Genomic DNA, 18,914 nt, shown 5'->3' with positions numbered 1-18,914 from the left:
AGAACAGAGTTAACGGACTGATGGTGGCCGGCCGTGCGCCTCTGTATTTCAGGAAGATTGGGTGCCCAAGGATGGGGATGACCTCATTTTGGGCACACAGGTTTATCTCACTCCGTGGGTGGTCTGAAGTGCCGAAGGCGCGGTTGGCGACTACGTCGTTGGGAGATGTGTGGCAGCGTGTATCATGGTTCCCGATATAGAGAGCCACGAGGGACAGGACCCCAGAAGCAGAAGCCTGTGGAAGCAAGCGAGCGTTCAAGCCCGGGCTTCGTGATGGGCCCGGCCCCATGGTATAGGGCCAGTGATGGGACCCCGCAGGCCAAGGATCCGCAGGAGTTGGCCTTGTCGCAGTCCGTCTCACGGAGTTCCTCTTGCTGGGGAACGGATGCAGGCACTCACAATGCCTGGCCAGGCCCCAGGGGGCGCGGCCTTGTAGAAGTGCAGCGCCCGAAGAGACTTCGCCGGGCTTTTTCTGGCCAATTCTATGAGGGTTTTGACCAAACCGGGATCAGATTGGGCAGAACGCTCCTGAGAATTAGCCGGCGTTGGGAAGCCCTGTGAACCGGCCTGCTCTCCATGGCCCAGGGCCCTTTCTAGCCCAGGGCATGTTGCGGCTGCTGGGAAATCACACTTAAAAGATGCGGCCCACCCGGATGCGCCAGCGAAGTCGTGCGTTCCGGGAACAAAGTTGAAGGTCGGGTGTCGGCCGGGCGCGTGCCTCCCTCTTTAGGGAAGATGGGGCACCCAAGGATCTCGATGCCCTCATTTTGGACACGCAGGTTTATATCACTCCGAGAATTGTCTGAAGCGCTGGAAGTCTTTGTTGCCGCCTGCTTGGTTGGGAGATGCGTGGCTGCGGGACTCAGGATTCCCGATATGGAGAGCCACGAGGTACAGGACCCTGGAAGCAGAAGGCTGGGGAAGCAAGTGAGCGTTCGAGCCCGGGCTTCGTGATGGGCCCGGCCCCATGCTATAGCACCAGGGATGGGACCCCCGCAGGCCTAGGATCCGCAGGCATTGGCCTTGAAGCAGTCTGTCTCGCGGAGTGCCTCTTGGCGTGGTTCAGGTGCAGGCACTCACAATGTCTGTCCAGGCCCCAGGGGGGCGGCACTGCAGACGTTGGGCGCAGGAAGAGACCTCGCCGGGCGTTTTCTGGTCAATTCTCACGAGCTTTCTGCCCAAACCAGGATCGGTTTTAGCACAACGCTCGTGAGAATTGGCCACCGTTGGGCAGCCCTGGGGACTGCCCTGCTCTCCATGGCCCAGGGCCCCTTCTCCCCCAGGGCATGTTGCGGCCATCCGGAAATCGCATGGAAAAGATGCGGCCCACATGGGGGCACCGGCGCCATTGAGCGTTCAAGGAGCAGATTTGAAGGACGAGGCAGCCGGGCGTGCACCTCTGTATTTCGGGAAGTTTGGGCGCCCAAGGATCGGAATGATCTCATTTTGGGCACACAGGTTTATCTCACTCCGAGTGTGGTCCGTAGTGCCGATGGCGCGGTTGGCGCCTACGTCGTGGGAATGCGTGTCAGCGTGACTCAGGGTTCCTGTTATGGAGAGACATGAAGGACGGGACCTGGAAGCAGAAGGCTGGGGCAGAAAGTGAGCGTTTGAGCCCGGGCTTCGTGATGGGCCATGCCCCATGGTATAGCGCCAGGGATGGGAACCCCGCAGGCCGAGGATCCCCAGGAGTTGGCCTCACTGAAGTGCGTCCCGCAGAATGCCTCTTGCCGGGGTTAGAGTGCGGGCTCTCACAATGTCCTTTCAGTCCCCAGGGGGGGTGGCCCTGCAGACGTGGGGCTGTCGAAGAGACTTGGCAGGACGCTCATGGGAATTGGCTGGCGTAGGGCAGCCCTGCGGACTGCCCTGCTCTCCATGGCCCAGGGCCCTTTCTCGCCCAGGGCATGTTGCGTCCAACAGGAAATCAAACAGAAGAGAAACGGCCCACCCAGGACCGCCGGTGCATTGGAGCGTTCTGGGAGAAGAGTTTAAGGACGGGTGGGAGTGCACTTGTTTTTCGGTAAGATGGGCTGCCCAATCATGGGGATGACTTAGTTTTGGGCACACAGGTTTATCTCACTCCGAGAGTTTCCGAAGCGCCGGGAGTCGCTGTTGGTGCCTGATTGGTTGGGAGATGAGTGGCTGTGGGACTCAGGGTTCCCGATATGGAGAGGCCACGAGGGTCAGGACCCCGGAAGCAGAAGACTGGGGAAGCAAGCGAGTGTTTGAGCCCGGGCTTCGTGATGGGCCCGGCCCCATGGTATAGCACCAGGAATGGGACCCCCGCAGGCCGAGGATTCGCAGGCGTTGGGCTCGCCTCAGTCCATCTCGAGGAGTGCTTCTGGCGGGGATCGGGTGCGGGCACTCACAATGCTTGGCCAGGCCTAGAGTGGGCCACCATGCAGACGTGCGACGCCTGAAGAGATTTCGTCGGGCATTTTCCAGCCAATTCTCACCAGCGTTCTGCCCAAACCGATCCCGGTTTGGGCAGAACGCTCGTGAAAATTGGTCGGCATTGGGCTGCCCTGCCGACCGCTCTGCTCTACATAGACCAGGGCCCTTACTCGCCCAGGGCATTTTGCGGACGCCCGGAAATCACCCGGAAAAGACGCTGCCCACCCGGGGGCACGGCGCAGTGGAGTGTTCCCAGAACAGAGTTAACGGACGGATGGTGGCCGGCCGTGCGCCTCCGTCTTTCAGGAAGATGGCCGCCCAAGAATGGGGATGACCTCATTTTGGGCACACAGGTTTATCTCACTCCGTGGTTGGTCCGAAGTGCCGATGGCGCGGTTGGCGACTACGTCGTTGGGAGATGCGTGGCAGCGTGAATCATGGTTCCCGATATGGAGAGCCACGAGGGACAGGACCCCGGATGCAGAAGCCTGGGGAAGCAAGCGAGCGTTCGAGCCCGGGCTTCGTGATTGGCCAGGCCCCATGGTATAGGGCCAGGGATGGGACCCCCGCAGGCCTAGGATCCGCAGGCATTGGCCTTGTCGAAGTCTGTCTCACAGAGTGCCTCTTGGCGGGGTATGGATGCGGGCACTCACAATGCCTGGCCAGGCCCCGGGGAGCGGGGCCTTGCAGACGTGCAGCGCCCGAAGAGACTTCGCCAGGCGTTTTCTGGCCTATTCTACGAGGTTTCTGACCAAACCGGGATCGGATTGGGCCGAACGCTCCTGAGAATTAGCCGGCGTTGGGAAGCCCTGCGAACCGGCCTGCTCTCCATGGCCCAGGGCCCTTTCTCGCCCAGGGCATGTTGCGGCCGCCGGGAAATCGCACTTTAAAGACGCAGCCCACCCGGGGGCGCCAGCGAAGTGGTGCGTTCCGGGAACAGAGTTGAAAGGCGAGTGTCGGCCGGGCGGACGCTTCTGTCTTTTGGGAAGATGGGGCGCCCAAGGATCTCGATGACCTCATTTTGGACACGCAGGTTTATCTCACTCCAAGAGTTGTCTGAAACGCCAGAAGTCTGTGTTGCTGCCTGCTTGGTTGGGAGATGCGTGGCTGCGGGACTCAGGATTCCCGATATGGAGAGCCACGAGGGACAGGACCCCGGAAGCAGAAGGCTGGGGAAGCAAGCGAGTGTTCGAGCCCTGGCTTCGTGATGGGCCCGGCCCCATGGTATAGCGCCAGGAATGGGACCCCCGCAGGCCGAGGATTCACAGGCATTGGGCTCACCGCAGTCCGTCTCGCGGAGTGCATCTTGGCGGGGATCGGGTGCGGGCACTCACAACGCTTGGCCAGGCCTAGAGTGGGCCGCCATTCAGACATGCGACACCCGAACAGATTTCGCCGGGCATTTTCTGGCCAATTCTCACGAGCGTTCTGCCCAAACCCGGATCGGTTAGGGCAGAACGCTCCTGAGAATTGGCCGGAATTGGGCAGCCCTGCAGACCGCCCTGCTGTCCATGGACCAGGGCCAGTTCTCGCCCAGGGCATGTTGTGGACGCCCGGAAATCGCCCGGAAAAGACGCTGCCCACCCGGGGGCGTGGCGCAGTGAAGTGCTCTGGGAACAGAGTTAAAGGACGGATGGTGGCCGGCCGTGCGCCTCCGTCTTTCAGGAAGATGGGCGCCCAAGAATGGGGATGACCTCATTTTCGGCACACAGGTTTATCTCACTCCGTGGTTGATCCTAAGTGCCGATGGCGCGGTTGGCGACTACGTCATTGGGAGATGCGTGGCAGCGTGAATCGTGGTTCCCGAAATGGAGAGCCACGAGAGACAGGACCCCGGATGCAGAAGCCTGGGGAAGCAAGCGAGCATTCGAGCCCAGGCTTCGTGATTGGCCAGGCCCCATGGTATAGGGCCAGGGATGGGACCCCGGCAGCCCAAGGATCCACAGGCATTGGCCTTGTGGAAGTCTGTCTCGCAGAATGCCTCTTTCCGGGGTTCTGGTGCGGGCACTCACAATGCCTGGCCAGGCCCCGGGGGGTGCGTCCTTGCAGATGAGCAGCGCCCAAAGAGACTTCGCCGGGCGTTTTCTGGCCAATTCTAGGAGGGTTCTGACCAAACCGGGATCGGATTGGGCAGAACGCTCCTGATCATTGGCCGGCATTGGGCAGCCCTGCGAACCGCCCTGCTCTCCATGGCCCAGGGCCCTTTCTAGCCCAGGGCATGTTGCGGCCACCGGGAAATCGCACTTAAAAGACGCGGCCCACCCGGGGGCACCTGCGAAGCTGAGCGTTCCGGGAACAAAGTTGAAGGTCGGGTGTCGGCCGGGCGCACGCCTCCCTCTTTCGGCAAGATGGGGCACCCAAGGATCTCGATGCCCTCATTTTGGACACGCAGGTTTATCTCACTCCGAGAATTGTCCGAAGCGCTGGAAGTCTTTGTTTGTGCCTGCTTGGTTTGGAGATGCGTGGCTGCGGGACTCAGGATTCCCGATATGGAGAGCCACGAGGGACAGGACCCCGGATGCAGAAGCCTGGGGAAGCAAGCGAGCGTTCGAGCCCGGGCTTCATGATGGGCCCGGCCCCATGGTATAGCACCAGGGATGGGACCCCCTCAGGCCTAGGATCCGCAGGCATTGGCCTTGAAGCAGTCTGTCTCCCGGAGTGCCTCTTGGCGTGGCTCAGGTGCAGGCACTCACAATGTCTGTCCCGGCCCCAGGGGGGCTGAGCTGCTGACGTTTGGCGCAGGAATATACCTCGCCGGGTGTTGTCTGGTCAATTCTCACGAGCTTTCTGCCCAAACCGGGATCGGTTTGGGCAGAAAGCTGGTGAGAATTGGCCGCCGTTGGGCAGCCCTGGGGACTGCCCTGCTCTCCATGGCCCAGGGCCCCTTCTCCCCCAGGGCATGTTGCGGCCATCCGGAAATCGCATGGAAAAGATGCGGCCCACCTGGGGGCACCGGCGCCATTGAGCGTTCAGGGAGCAGATTTGAAGGTCGAGGCGGCCGGGCGTGCGCCTCCGTATTTCGGGACGTTGGGGCGCCCAAGGATCGGAATGATCTCATTTTGGGCACACAGGTTTATCTCACGTCGAGTGTGGTCCGTAGTGCCGATGGCGTGGTTGGCGCCTATGTTGTGGGAATGCGTGTCAGCGTGACTCAGGGTTCCCGTTATGGAGAGACACGAGGGACGGGACCTGGAAGCAGAAGGCTGGGGCAGAAAGTGAGCGTTTGAGCCCGGGCTTCGTGATGGGCCCGGCCCCATGGTATAGCGCCAGGAATGGGTCCCCCGCAGGCCGAGGATTCGCAGGCGTTGGGCTCACCTCAGTGCATCTCGCGGAGTGCATTTTGGCGGGGATCGGGTGTGGGCACTCACAATGCTTGGCCAGGCCTAGAGTGGGCCGCCATGCAGACGTGCGACGCCTGAAGAGATTTCGTCGGGCATTTTCCGGCCAATTCTCACCAGCGTTCTGCCCAAACTGGGATCGGTTTGGACAGAACGCTCGTGAAAATTGGTCGGCATTGGGCTGCCCTGCTGACCACTCTGCTCTCCATGGACCAGGGCCCTTACTCGCCCAGGGCATTTTGCGGACGCCCGGATATCGCCCGGAAAAGACGCTGCCCACCCGGGGGCATGGTGCAGTGGAGTGTTCCTGGAACAGAGTTAAAGGACGGATGGTGGCCGGCCGTGCGCCTCCGTCTTTCAGGAAGAAGGGGCACCCAAGGATGGGGATGACCTCATTTTTGCACGCACGGAAAAGACGCGGCCCACACAGTGACGCTGGTGCAGCGGAGCGTTCCGGGAGCTGAGTTTAAGGACGGACGGCGGCCGGGCGTGTGCCTCCGACTTTGGGAAGATGGGGCGCCCAAGAATGGAGATGTCCTTATTTTGGGCATGCAGGTTTATCTCACTCCGTGGGTTGTCCCAAGCACCGGAAGGTGCCGTTGGCGCTTGCATGGTTGGCAGATGCGTGGCTGCGGGACTCAGAGTTCCCGATAGAGAGCCACGAGGGACACGACCCCGGAAGCAGAAGGCTGGGGAATGGAGCAAGTGTTTGAGCCCGGGCTTCGTGATGGCCCGGCCCCGTGGTATAGCACCAGGGATGGGACCCCAGCAGGCCGAGGATCCGCAGGCGTTTGCCTCGCCTCAGTCCATCACACGGAGTGCCTATTGGTGGGGTTCGTGTGTGGGAACTCACAGTGCCCGGCCAGGCCCCGGGTGGGCGCCCCTGCAGACGTGCTTTGCCCGAGGTGACTTCGCCGGTCATTTTCTGGCCAATTCTCACGAGTGTTCTGCCCAAACCAGTTTCGGATTGGGCAGAAAGCTCGTGAGAATTGGCGGGCATTGGCAGCCCTGTGGACCGCCCTGCTCTCCATGGCCCATGGCCCTTTCTCGCCCAGGGCATGTTGCAGCCACCCGGAAATTCCACAGAAAAGACGCGGCCAACCCGGGTCGCCAGCGCAGTGGAGCGTCCGGGAGCAGAGTTGAAAAATGGTTGGCAGCCCGGCGTGCGCATCCGTCTTTCGGGCTCCCAAGAATGGGGATGACCTCATTTTGGGCACGCAGGTTTATCTCACTCCAAGGGTTGTCCGAAGCGCCGGAAGGTGCCGTTTGCACCTGCGTGGTTGGGAGATGCATGGCTGCGGGACTCAGGTTTCCCGATATGGAGGCCATGAGATAAAGCACCCCAGAAGCCGAAGGCTGGGGAAGCAAGCGAGCGTTCGAGCCCGGGCTTCGTGATGGGCCCGACCCTTTGGTATAGCGCCAGGAATGGGACAACCGCTGGCCGACGATACTCAGGCATTGGCCTTGGTGCGTTCGGTCTCACGAAGTGCCTCTTGGCGTGGTTCGGGTGAGGCCCATCACAATGCCCGGCCAGGCCCTGGTTGGGGCGTCCCTGCAGTCGTGCGGTGCCCGAAGAGACTTCACCGGGCTTTTTCAGGCCAATTCTCATGAGCGTTCTGCCCAAACGTGGTAAATTCTCCATAGCCTCTTGACACCACCCCTCCATTAGTCGGACATAATAGACACAAACTCCAGTGTGATCAAATATCTGCAATCTCCCCTTACTCAGGGGCTGGCTATCTTTTTATTTATTTTTTAAAAGATTTTATTTATTTATTTGACAGAACGAGATCACAAGTAGGCAGAGAGGCAGGCAGAGAGAGAGGGGAGGAAGCAGGCTCCCTGCTGAGCAGAGAGCTCGACCCGGGACTTGATCCCAGGACCCTGAGATCATGACCCGAGCCAAAGGCAGCGGTTAACCCACTGAGCCACCCAGGTGCCCAGGGGCTGTCTATCTTGAATAAGCTGCTGCCCTTTGGAACACCTACCACTTGGCACTGAATTGAACCGTAGCTAGTGTTTACAATTCCATCCTCTCCCGACTCGTCCCCAAGCCCTCTTGAAGGGAATTCTAGAGCCATAACACAGCATTCCTCCTTCTTCATAGAAAGAAGAATTGCCTGGTGAGACTTTCCAGAAACCCCACATGAGGATCATCTGCTCAGCCCTCAAGGATCCCCGATTTATCAGCTGCCCTGGCCAGTAGTGCTGTTTCTGACAGAGCCTGAGCCATGACTTCATGTCAGCCACCCAGAGAATGGTTCCCGTATCCAGCATGTGAGACTGGCCATGGCTCAATCCGTCCTCTCTACCCATCCTTGGTATTCGGGTATCTGTCCCCAAACGTTTGCTGGAATCCTTGCCAATGGGGGAACTCGAAGCCCAATAGCAAACTGCTCCTTCCCCATGGCATGGAACCTAGCTCTTGGGATGGGTGTCCAACCCTCAGAGAGGGAGACAGATGTATGGGCCATGAGACCATACCCACTCTTATGGGTCACCCTGGGAAAAAACAGGCATTGTGACCCTCAGCCTGAGCATGCTTTCAAATAATCCCTCTCTATTGCACCACCAGGATCCCGCATTGCAGGGCTGGTATGCCCCTAGGCCCAAATCCTAACCCTTGGTGGGAATCTCTTGGCACCCAGACCCAGAGCCAATATCCAAAATCCCTGTTTTGGGGGCACCCCTAAGATGGAAAACAGCCCTCTCCCCTTCCCTGAGAAAACCACCAAACTATTGGGAGCTGCCAGGATCCTTAAGGAAGAAAAATCTCCCATGGACCCATGAGACCACACCTGCATTCTGAGGCCATCCAAACACACAATGCAGATAGGAAAGCCTGTGCTACTTCCTTCCAGTTACCCTAATTACAGTTCCTGGCGAGCTCTCCTCCAGTTATACGCATTGGGCCTGTGATCACTTCAGCACTAAGCCTATCCCGAGTTTGAGTTTGCAGTCTACTCTCCCCAAACCATGGCTCATATGGGGTTTTTGTAGTCATACCACAGGACTCTGCCTGCCATCCCCAAGAAAATTTGCCTGTCCCAGTTTCCCAAACCATCTAGATTAGGAGAAACCTCAAAGTCGCCAGGGCCCCCAACCATATTGGAAGATGTTCTGTATGCAGATGCACACTCTGAAGTATCCTGATCACCTACATCTGGCAGACACCAAAGTCAATGGTCCTGAGTCAGAAGATTGAACCTGAAATGCCCCTAGGACGTCACTGGAATCCTAGATTAGGTTTAAAGGTAGTGTCCTAGGAGGCTTGTTCTGGAATACCAACTTATGATATTACATGATATAACAAGAACATCTCCTGTCCCCAGAAAGAAAACGTGCTCTTTGACCTCTGTCAAACCCTCTGGGTAGTAGAATCCTGCTTGGCCCCTTAGCACCAGGACATTCTAAGTGTTCCTTGGTAAAAAACCAACATTGTAACCCATCTGAAAGAGAGTCCATGTTAACTCATTGCCTTTGGTACTTAGCACCAGAGCCAGCAGAACAAACCTGACATGTTCCTCAGCTGCAATGGAGAATGGAGGTTTGCTTTCCAGGTATCCATGAGGTAGTGCTCTGCTACCCAAACTTTCCACATGAGGGAACCTAGAACAAACAAACCAGACTCCACATGTCCAGTAGAAGGAAACCTTGCTATTTTGAGCATCTCACAAGCCTCAGCATGGGAACTCCTCCAAGCCTTCTAGACACAAACCCTCCACTTGTTGGCCATTATAGACACAAACTTCAGTGTGAGCAAACATCTGACATCCTCCCTTACTCAGGTGCTGGATATCTTGAATCCAACACTGCACATTGGAACTGCCTTTTGCTTGGCACTGAATTTAACAATAACTGGTGTTTGCAATACCATCATCACCTACTGGTCCACAAGCCCTCTTGATAGGGAAATCTGAAGCCACAAAACAGCATTCTGCCTTTCCCATAGAAAGACGAAGTTCTTGGTGAGTCTGCCCAGAAACCCCACATGAGGATCAATCTGCTCCTCCCCTGAGGGAACCTCGATTTATAGACTGTCCTGGCCACTAGTGCTGTGTCTGACAGTGACTGAGCCCCGACCTCGTGACAGCCGTCAAGAGAGAGGTGCCCATATCCAGCATGTGAGACCGGCCATGGCCAAAGGCTATCATCTCTACCTATCTTTGGTATTCAGGCATCTGTCCCCAGATCTTTTCTGGAATCCCTGCCTTTGAGGAAACCTGAAGCACAATAGAGAACTCCTCCTTCCACATGGCAGGACACCTGGCTGTTGTGATTATTGTCCAAACCTCAAAGTGGGAGCCAGCTGCATGGTCAATGAGACCACACCCACATCTCAGAGCCACCCTGGGCACAAACAGGCATTGTGACTCCCAATCTGAGCATGCTATCAAACAAGCCCTCTCAGTTGCACCACCAGGATACCACATTGCAGGCCTGGTATGCCCCTAGACCCCAATCCTAACACTTGGTGGGATTTTCTAGGCGCCCAGGCCCAGAGTTTGTCTCTGGAATCCCTGTTTTGGGACACCCCTAAGATGAAAAACAGCACTCTTTCCTCTCCAGAAAAAGCCACCAAACTATTGGGAACTACCAGGATCCTTAGAAAAGAAAAATCTCCCGTGGACCCATGAGACAACACCTGCATTCCGAGGCCATTGTGGAACACAATCCAGATATAAAAGCCTGTGCTACCACCTAGAGTCACCCTAATTACAATTCCTGATCATCTGCGCTCTAGGTCTATGCACTGAGCTTGTGAACGCATTGCCACTAACCCTAATTCAAGTTTTTGTTTGCAGACTTCTCTCTCAAATCCATGGCTCACATGCCCTCCAGGACCTGGTCTCTGGAGCCAGACCACAATACTGTGACTGCCATCCCCAAGGAAACGTTGGTCATTTCATTTGCCAAACCCCTCCAGATTAGGAGAATCCTGCAAGGCCCCTAGGCCACCCCAATATTGGCAGCCACTCTAAATGCAAATGTGCAGTCTGAAACACCCTGATTACATACATCCAGGCAGACCCCCAAGTCATTGGTCCCGAGTATGAAGATTGAACATGACATGCCCCTATGACCTCATTGGAACTCCAATTAGGTTCAGGCACCTTTCCTCAGAGGCCTGTTCTGGAATACCAACTTATGAATACAACATGTAGTCCCTGAGCCATACAACAGAACAACTCCTTTCCCCAAAAGGAAATCGTGCCCTTGGACCTGTGTGAAACACTCAGGGTAGGAGAAACCTGCATGGTACCTTATCCACCAGTACATTCTAAGATCTCCCTGATAACAGATCAGCATTGTGACCCATGGGCAGGAGATACCAAGTCAACTCAAGGCCTTGGAACTTCACCCAAGAGCCATCGGAACGAAGCTGCCATGTTCTTCATCTGCAATGGTCAATTGTGGTGTGCTTTCCAGGCATCCATGCAGGAGAGTTCTGCTACCCAAACATTCCACATGGGGGACACCGGAGCAACCAAACTAGATTCCACCTGTCCAGTAGAAGTACATCTTGGTATTTGGAGCATCTCAAAGGCCTCAGTGTGGGAAATCCTCTGTGGCTTTTTGACGCCACCTCTCCATTGCCGGTCATCATAGCCACAAACTCAAGTGTGAGCAAACATTTTTCATCCGTCCTAACTCAGGTGCTGGATGTCTCAAATAAGCTGCTGCACAATGGAACTGTCTTCCACTTGGCACTGAATTTTACTGTAGCTTGTGTTTACAATTTCATTCGGACCTGAAAGGTCTCCAAGTGCTCTTGATAGGGAATACTGGAGCCACACTGCAGCATTCTACCTTCTCCATAGAAATAAAAAGTGCCTGGTGAGTGTGCCAAAAACCCCACATGAGGATCAAACTGCTCGACCCTTGAGGGTACCCCGATTTATAGACTGCCCTAGCCAGCAGTGCTGTGTCTGACACCCTGAGCCCCGGCCTCCTGTCAGCCACCCAGAGAGTGGGGCCCATATCCAGCATCTGAGAAAGGCCATGGCCCTAGTCTGTCCTCACTACCCTTCCTTGATATTCAGGCTTAGGTCCCCAGACCTTTTCTGGAATACCAGCCAATGGGGGAACCTGAAGCACAATAGATAACTCCTTCTTCCCCATGTCAAGAATCCTGACTGTTAGGATGGGTGTCCATCCCTCAGTGTGGGAGCCAGCTACATGGCCAATGAGATTACATCCACTCCTGAGGGCCGCCCTGGGCACAAACAGGTATTGTGACCCTCAGCCTGAGCATGCTTTCAAACAAGCCCTCTCAGTTGCACCAAAGGAATCCCACATTGCAAGCCTGGTAAGCACCTAGATCCAAATCCTAACCCTTGGTGGAATTTTATGGGCGGCAAGACCCAGAGTTCGTCTCTGGAATCCTATCCTGGGGCACCCCTAAGTTGGAAAACAGCACTCTTCCCTTCCTGTTAAAGCCACCAAACTATTGGGAGCCAGAAGGATCTTTAGAGAGGAAAAACCTCCCATGGACCCATGAGAACACACCTGCATTCCAAGGCCATCCTGAACACACAATCCAGATAGAAAAGCCGGTGCTACCACCTTCCCATCACCCTATATACAGTTCCTGATGAGCTGTCCTCCATGTCAACGCATTGGGCCTGCAACCATCATGCCACTAACCCTAACCCAAGTTTGTGTTTGCAGACTTCTCTCCCTAAATAATGGCTCACATTAGCTCCAGGGTGGGGTCTCTGGAGAAACACCACAGGACTTTGCCTACCATCCACAAGGACTCTTTGCCCATCACAGTTACCCTAACCCTCCAGATTAGGAGAAACCTGCCCCTGAGCCCACACCAATATTGGAGGCTACTCTGGATGCAAATGCATAGTTTGAAACATTCTGATAAACTATATTCAGGCATACACCCAAGTCAGTTGTTCTGAGTCAGAAGATTGAAATGGACATGCCCCTAGGACCACACTGGAAGGTTAGATTAAGTTTTCAGGCACCTGTCCTCAGAGGACTGTTCTGGAATACCAACTTAGGATACAACATGTGGTCCCTGAGCCAAACAACAGAACATCTCCTGTCCCCAGAAGGAAACCGTGTTCTTGGACCTATGCCAAATCCTCAGTGTAGTAGAATCCTGCACAACACCTTAGCCACTGGCACATTTTAAAATCTCCCTGATAACAAACCAGCATTTTGGCCCATCTGCAAGAAATTCCATGTCAACTCAAGGCCTTGGTTCTTGGCACCAGAGCCACCAGAATGAACCTGTCATGTTCCTCAGCTGGAATGGTCTACGGAGATGTCATGTCCAAGCATCCATTGGGGGAGCTTTGCTGACCATACATTCCACATGGGGGACACTGGAGCATAAAAAACAGACTCCCTCTGTCCAGTAGAAGGAAAACTTGCTGTTTGGAGCATCTCACACGCCTCAGCATGGGAAATCATCCATGGCCTCTTGAGGCCAGCCCTCCATTTCTCAGTCATCATAGACACCAACTCCAGTGTGAGCAAACATCTGACATCCGCCCTTACTCGGGTGCTGGATATATCAAATAAGCCACTACACATTGGAACTGACCTGTAGCTGGTGTTTACAATTCCATCTGCACCCTACTTGTCCCCAAACCCTCCTGATAGGGAAATTTGGAGCCACAATGCAACATTCTGCCTGCCCCATAGAATGAAGGAGAGCCTGGTGAGTCTGCCCAGAAACACCACATGAGGATCATCTGCTTAGCCCTCTATGGAACCCAATTTATAGGCTGCCCTGGACACTAGTGCTGTGTCTGAAAGAGCCTGAGCCCAGACCTGGTGTCAGCCACCCAACAAGTGGGACTTGTATCCAGATATGAGACAAGGCATGGCCCAAGTCTGGCATCTCTACCCATCTTTCGTGTTCAGGCACCTGTCCCCAGAACATTGCTGGAATCCCTGCCAATAGGGGAGCCTAAAACACAATAGAGTACTCCTCCTTCCACATGGCAGTAAACCTGGCTGGTGGGATGTGTGTCCCACCCTCAGTGTGAGAGACAGCTGCATGAGCAATGAGACCACACCCACTCCTGAGGGGCGCCCTGGTCACAAACAGGCATTGTGACCCTCAGCCTGAGCATGCCTTCAAACAATCCCTCTCAGTTGCACCACCAGGATCCCACATTGAAGTCCTGGTATGCCACTAGGCCTAAATCCTAACATTTGGTGGGAATTTCCTAGCGCCCTGATCAGAACCCGTCTCTGGAATCCCTGTTTTGGGGCACCCATATAATGGAAAATAGCACTCTTCCCTTCCCCTAAAAAGCCACCAAACTATAGAGAGCCACCAGGATCCTTAGAGGGTAAAAAACCTCCCATGGACCCATGAGATGACACCTGCATTCCAAGGCCTTCCTGGACATACAATCCAGATATAAAAGCCTATGCTACTTCCTTCCAGTCACCCTAAATACAGTTCCTGACGAAGAATTTGTGTTCCCGAATTTGTGTTTGCAAAACTTTCTCCAAAAATCATGGCTCACAGGCCCTCCAGGATGAGGTCTCTGGATCTACACTACAGTACTGTGCCTGCCATCCTCAAGGAAACTGTGTTTATCACATTCGCCCAAATCTTCCAGATTAGGAGAAACCTGAAAGGCCCCTGAGCCCACCCCAATATTGGAAGACACTCTGGATGCAGATGCGCAGTCTGAAACACAATGGTCACCTACATCCATGCAGACAGCCAAGTCAATGTTCCTGTCTTAGAAGATTGAAACTGACATGCCCTTGGGACATCATTGGAACCCCAGATTGGGTTTTCAGACATCTGTCCTCCGAGGCCTGTTCTGGAATACCAATTTCGGATACAACAATAGTCACTGAGCCACACAACAGAACATCCCCTATGCCCCGAAGGAAACCATGTTCTTCAACATGTGCCAAAACCTCAGGGTAGGAGAATCCTGCCCAGCACCTTAGCCACCAACACATTGTAAGATCTCCGTGGTAACAAAGCAGCATTGTGGCCCATCTGCCAGAGATTCCATGCCAACTCAAGGCCTTGGTACTTCACCACAGAGCCAGCAGAACGATCCTGCCATGTTCCTCAGCTGCAATGGTCAATGGAGGTGTGCTTTCCATGCATCCATGTGGGAGAGCACTGCTACCCAAACTTTCCACATGGAGGACCCTGGAACAAACAAACCAGACTCCACCTGTCCAGTAGAAGGAAACCTTGCTGTTTAGAGCATCTCACAAGACTCAGCATGGGAAATCCTCCATGGCCTCTAGAAGTCACTCCTCCATTTGTTGGTCATCAAGACACAAACTCCAGTGTAGGCAAACATCTGACATCCGCTCTTGCTCAGGTGCTGGATATCTCCAATCCACTGCTGCACATTGGGATTGCGTTCATCCTGGCACTGAATTTAACCATAGCTAGTGTTTACAATTCCATCCTCACCCTACTGTTTCCAAGCCCTCTTGATAGGGAATTCTGCAGTCACAACACAGCATTAAGCCTGCCCCATAGTAGGAAGAGGGTGGTGAGACTTCCCAGAAACCCCACATGAGGATCATCTGTTCATCCCTCGAGGGAACCTGATTTATTGGCTGCCCTGGCCACTAGAGCTGGGTCTGACAGAGCCTGAGCCACAACCTAGTGTCAGCCACCCAGTGAGAGAGGCCATATCCAGCATGTGAGATGGGCCATGGCTCAAATCTGTCATTTCTACCCATCCTTGGTATTCAGCCTTCTGTCCCATGACCTTTGCTGGAATCCCTGCCAATGGGGAAACCTGAAGCCCAATAGAGAACTCCTTCTTCCACATGGCTAGGAACCTGGCCATTGAGATCGGTGTCCAACCCTCACATTGGGAGCCAGTTACAAGACTAATGAGACCACGCCCACTCATGAGGGCCACCCTGGGCACAAGCAGACATTACGACCTTCAGCGTGAGCATGATTTCAAACAAGCCCCCTCAGTTGCACCACCAGTATCCAGCATTACAGGCCTGGTACACCTCTTGGCCAAAATCCTAACCCTTGATGGGATTTTCCAGGGGCCCAGATGTAGAGCCCGTCTCTTGAGTCCTTGTTTTGGGGGTACCCCTGAAATGGAAAACAGCACTCTTCCCTTCCTGCAAAAAGGAACCAAACTATTGGGAACCGCCAGGAAATTTTGAGAGGAAAAATATCTAATGGATCTATGAGAACACACCTGAACTTCGAGGCCATCCTGAACACAAAATCCATATAAAAGCTTGTGCTTCCGCCTTCGAGTCACCCTAATTACAGTTGCTGATGAGCTGCCTTCCATGTCTATGCATTGGCCCTGTGATCCCCTCACCCATAACCCTAACCCGAGTTTGTGTTTCCAGACATCACTCCCAAAACCAAGGCTCAGACCCCCTCCAGAATGGGGTCTCTGGAGAAACACTACAGGACTGTGCCTGCCATCCACAAGGAAACATGGCCCATCACAGTTGTCCAAAACCTCCAGATTAGGGGAAACCTGCATGGGCCCTGGGACCACCCCAATATAGGAGGACTTTCTGGATACAAATACACAGCTTGAAACACCCTGATCACCTATATTCGGGCAGTCACCAAAGGCAATGGTCCTGAGTCAAAAGATTGAACCTGACATGCCCTAGGACCTCATTGGAATGCTAGATTAGGTTTTTAGGTATCAGTCCTCAGAGGCTTGTTCTGGAATACCAAATTATGATACAACATGTGGTCCCTGAGACACACAACAGAACATCTCCTGTCCCCAGAAGGAAACCATGCTCTTCAACCTGGGTCAAACCCTCAGGGTAGGAAAATCCTGCATGGCACCTTAGCCACCAGCACATTCTACAATCTCCCTGGTAACAAACCAGCACTGTGACCCATGTGCAAGAGATTCGAAGTCAAATCAAGGCCTTGGGACTTCGCCCAAGAGCCACAAGAACGAACCTGCCATGTTCTTCAGCCGCAATGGGCAATGGAGGTGCGCTTTCCAGGCATCCATGCAGGAGAGCTCTGCTAACCAAACTATCCACATGGGGGACCCCAGAGCAAACAAACCAGACTTCATCTTTCCATTAGAAGGAAACCTTGTTTTTGGAGCATGTCACAAGCCTCAGCTTGGGAAACCCTCCAGGGCCTCTTGACGCCACCTTTCCATTTGTCGGTCATCATAGACACAAACTCCAGTGTGAGCAAACATTTGACATATGCCCTTACTGAGGTGCTGGATGCCTTGAATAACCTGCTGCACATTGGGACTGCCTTCTGCTTGGCACTGAATTGAACCATAGTTTGTGTTTTCAATTCTATCCTCAACCGACTGGTACCCAAGCCCTCTTGATAGGAAATTTTTTAGCCACATCGCAGCATTCTGCCTTCCCCATAGAAAGAAGAAGTGCCTGGTGAGTCTGCCCAAAACCCCATATGAGGAATAATATTCTTAGCCCTAGAAGAACCCCATTTATAGCCTGCCCTGGCAACTAGTGCTCTGTCTGACAGAGCCTGAGTCCCGACCTCGTGTCAGCTATGCAGAGAGTGGGGCCCATATGTAGCATTTGGGAACAGCCATGGCCCAAGTCCATCAAACAATCCAGACAACAATCCAGATATAAAACCCTGCGCTTCTGCCTTTGAGTCACCCTAATTCCAGTTCATGACGAGCTGCCCTCTGGGTCTAAGCATTGGGCCTGTTATCACCTCGCCAGTAACCATAACCCGAGTTTGTGTTTGCAAACATCTCTCCCAAAACCATAGCTCACATGTCCTCTAGGATGGGGTCAATGGAGCTGCACCTCAGGACTTGGCCTGCCATCCACAAGGAAACTGTGCCCATCCAGGTTTACAACCCTCCAGATTAGGAGGAAACTGCAAGACCCTGAGCTGAATTTAATCATAGGTTGTGTTTACAATTCCATTTTCAACCGACCGGTATCCCAAGCCCTTTTGATAAGTATTTCTGGAGCAACAACGCAGCATTCCGCCTTCCCCATAGAAAGAAGTGCCTGGTGAATCTTCCCAGAAACTTCCCAGAAACACAACATGAGGATCAATTTGCTTGGCTCTTGAGAGAACATCAATTTATAGGCTTCCCTGGCCACTAGTGCTGTGACTGACAGAGCCTGAGCCCTGGCCTCGTGTCAGCCACCCAGAGAGTGGGGCACATATCCAGCATGTGAGACCAGCCATGGCCCAAGTCCGTCATCTCTACCCATCCTTGATATTCAGGTATCTGTCCTCAGACCTTTGCTGGAATCCCTGCTAATTGGGGAACCTGATGCACCATAAAGAACTGCTCCTTCCCAATGGAAGGAAACCTGGCTGTTGCAATGGGTGCCCAGCCCTCAAATTGGGAGCATGCTGCATGGCCAATGAGACCACGCCAACTCTTAAGGGCCTCACTGGTCACAAGCATGCATTGTGACCCTCATTCTGAGCATTCTTTCAAACAAGCCATATCAGTTGCACCACCAGGATACTGCAATGCAGGACTGGGATGTCCCTAGGCACAAATCCTAACCCTTGGTGGGATTTTCCAAGCACTCAGACCCAGAGACCATCTCTGGAATCCCTCTTTTGGGGCATCCTTAAGATGGAAAACAGCATTCTACCATTCCCTGAAAAAGCTACCAATCTATGGAGAGCCACACAGAACCTTAGAGAGGAAAATTCTCCCATGGGCCCTTGAGAACACAGCAGCATTCCAGGGCATCCTGGACACACAATCCAGATAGAAAAGCCTGTGCTACCCCCTTTGAGTCACCCTAACTACAGTTCCTCACGAGCTGCACTCCAGGTCTACACTTTGGGCCTGCAATCGCTGTGCCACAAACCCGAACCGGAATTTTTGTTTGCAGACCTCTCCCCCAAGCCATGGCTCACATGCCCTGCTGGATGTGAGCCACACCCCTGTACTGTGGCTTCCTTCCCCAAGGAAACTGTGCCCGTCACAGTTGCACAAACCTTTAAGATTAGGAGAAACCAGCAATGCCCCTGAGCCCACCCCAATATTGGCAGCCACTCTGGATGCAAATGCGCAGTCTGAAAGACCCTGATCACCTAGATCCAGACAGACAGCCAAGTCAATGGTCCTGAGTCAGAAGATTGAAACTGATATGCCCCTGGTACATCATTGGAAACACAGATTAGGATTTCAGGCATCTGTCCTCCGATGCCTGTTCTGGAATACCAACTTCTGATACAACATGTGG

This window comes from Mustela lutreola, chromosome 5 (assembly GCF_030435805.1).
Source record: "Mustela lutreola isolate mMusLut2 chromosome 5, mMusLut2.pri, whole genome shotgun sequence".
Classification (NCBI taxonomy): domain Eukaryota; kingdom Metazoa; phylum Chordata; class Mammalia; order Carnivora; family Mustelidae; genus Mustela; species Mustela lutreola.
This window is presented reverse-complemented; position numbering follows the sequence as displayed.